Below are 2,810 nucleotides of genomic sequence, written 5' to 3' on the forward strand. Positions count from 1 at the left end.
ATACTCACGGACCACTAGGGGGCGCTCACGGACCACCAGTGGTCCGCGGACCGCACTGCTCTTGAAAGTATTCTACTCTCTCCAACCTTGATGAACATTTGAAGTGAAGCCCATACTGTGCTCAGGGATGTTTTTGGCCTATAAAGGAAGTCAGGAGCTTCATCTGTCTTTGACTTCCTTTGGCTGGAAAACCATTTACGAATACAGCTCTATAATACCTTTCAACTGGTTCTGACCCCAGCGGCTCCAACTGTGATAATTGTTGTATCTTCATGTCCCTCTCCCCTCTCTGTGTGGAGTCCTCTTTCTCTCTGTAATCAACAAAGACCTCGACTGATTAGTGAGATCTGAGGGTCCTCTTTATCTGTACAGACCTCCGGGACACGTTTGTTATTTAATGGGCTGAGCTCGGCCAGTTCAAAAGAAACCTGCATAAGCTTTTGTTTCCGGAGGGAGACCTGTGAAGTCTGATGAATGACCTTTAGTGATGTCATTGTATTGGTGATGAAAACCAGAAGTTAGAAAATGAAATCCAGGGGTGTGGAGTTTGAAAGACTTGAGCAGGTGGCTCCTCATTTCTGCTAGAAGCTAGCAACCAGAGGAGACACTAGTAAAACAACACACCTGAACTTTACTGAGTTGCATTATGGGTAATGTAGGCCCCAGGTTTTGACAAGGAACAAGTAAACTTGGAATGAAAAAGCTGATATCTTTGTTTTTCAGTATTGATTTAGTTTGAACTGTCCATCAGACCACAAATGTTAATAATAATACATTATAATACATTTTATTTTTGAAGCTCCTTATAAAGAAACCAAGGTTGCCTTACAATAAATACAATAAATACTCTTAACAGTTTAAAACAGCAAAACCTAAAATAAAAAACAGGGTAGACAGAATAGATTTTCGATCACGTGATCCACGATGCACATCTCTGCGTCGATTTTTATTCATTTTTACACAGTTTTTACCGCTTCTAAGGTTGGGATTTTGGGGTTTATATGCATTAGATGGTGTTACATGATACTTGTTCCTTCCTGAGTATGAATCAAGAAATCTTTAATCAATATTTACATTCAATATTCCAACTTAAAATACTTAAAGTCTGCAGTTTGTCGGTAGAGACGTGACTTTTTTAGGTTTTGACGCCTCGCTTCCGGTTTCATTTCATGTCAAACCTGTGTCTCTTGCACCTATTTTTCTATTTTTCCGTGACCAATTCTTGGACAAAACAAAAGCGAGACCATAGCAACTGTCTCTCATTGTGCGTTTCAATGCATGTATCCATGTGTCGCGGTGTTGCACACTGATACTCTGTGTTTTGGGTCTTCTCGTGTGTGTCTGGCTCATTGTCGTGGCCTCGCTATTCTCCATTAGCGTTCCCCAGCTGCACGGAGAGGAAAGGGCATCCTCACCCCGTCAGAGGAGAGAGGGATTGAGGGGAGGAAGACGGTAAATGGATGAGACAAAAACAATGGAGCTTCTTGGATTTGGCAGTGCTCCCGGTCGTTGTGATTGTGTGTGTGTGTGTGTGTGTGTGTGTGTGTGTGTGTGTGTGCGCCAAATGTTTTAGAGTCGAAACAAGCGGCATGGATGCAGAGGCCGGGGCTGCAGAGCCAATGAATACATCATCGAACACACAGCAGTTATAGCAATATCTTAAACAAGGTTACTTTAGTGCTGCTTCGTGGGTCAAACTAAAACGGCAGAAAGCTTCAAAAGAATAACAAAAATGATAGATTTAAAAAAGAAATCTGACATGTTTTTAACCTAGATCTGTGATTAAAACACAAACAATATTCAGTTTGGATATGGTTTTGTAAAGGTTGTAAACAGGTTTTTAAAAAATATATTTTCTCTGATAAACATGCTTATTGTGAGCATCCTGTTTATCAAAGTGTGGCCAATGTTTACTCTTTACATCTTTTTTTTTAGCCTAAAGACCTTATTAAATGTAACTGTACTATTATGTAGTAAATGTTAACAGTGTCTACTGCAACTCCCTCCTGGCTGGTCTACCTGCATGTGCCATCCGACCTCTGCAGCTCATCCAGAATGCAGCGGCTCTTCTGGTCTTCAACCTTCCTAAATGTTCCCACACCACGCCGCTCCTCCGCTCCCTCCACTGGCTTCCGGTAACTGCTAGAATCCACTTCAAGACACTGGTGCTTGCGTACCATGCTGCGAATGGATCTGGCCCTTCCTACATCCAGGACATGGTTAAACCGTACACCCCAGCACGTGCACTCCGCTCTGCATCAGCCAAACAGCTCGCTGCACCCTCGCTGCGAGGGGGACCCAAGTTCCCATCAGCAGAAACACGTGGGTTTGCTATCCTGGCTCCAAAATGGTGGAATGAGCTCCCATTGACATCAGGACAGCAGAAAGCTTACACACCTTCCAGACTGAAAACTCATCTCTTTCGACTCCACTTCGAGCGATAGAACTATTAACAAAGCACTTATATACTAATAAAGGACTGGCTTATCTAAAGCCAGTTGAGTAGCACTTGAAATGTTTTTGCTCTATGAAGCCTGATGTACTTATATGATTCTGTTTTCTTCAAGTTTGTATTTTGTTGGTCGAACGCACTTATTGTAAGTCGCTTTGGATAAAAGCGTCAGCTAAATGCGATGTAATGTAATGTAGTGTAGTATTCCACTACTCTTTCCACTTCAACTGTAATAATATTTTTCGGTGCTTCAATTCCAGCTGAAACTTGGATTTTTTTAATTCACTTATTTGCTTCTGTCGCACATCAAGCAAGTTTTAAAAGCCCATTTTAATATCATACACTTCAGACACTGTTT

Source organism: Pseudochaenichthys georgianus, chromosome 18, assembly GCF_902827115.2.
Source record: "Pseudochaenichthys georgianus chromosome 18, fPseGeo1.2, whole genome shotgun sequence".
NCBI classification, from domain to species: domain Eukaryota; kingdom Metazoa; phylum Chordata; class Actinopteri; order Perciformes; family Channichthyidae; genus Pseudochaenichthys; species Pseudochaenichthys georgianus.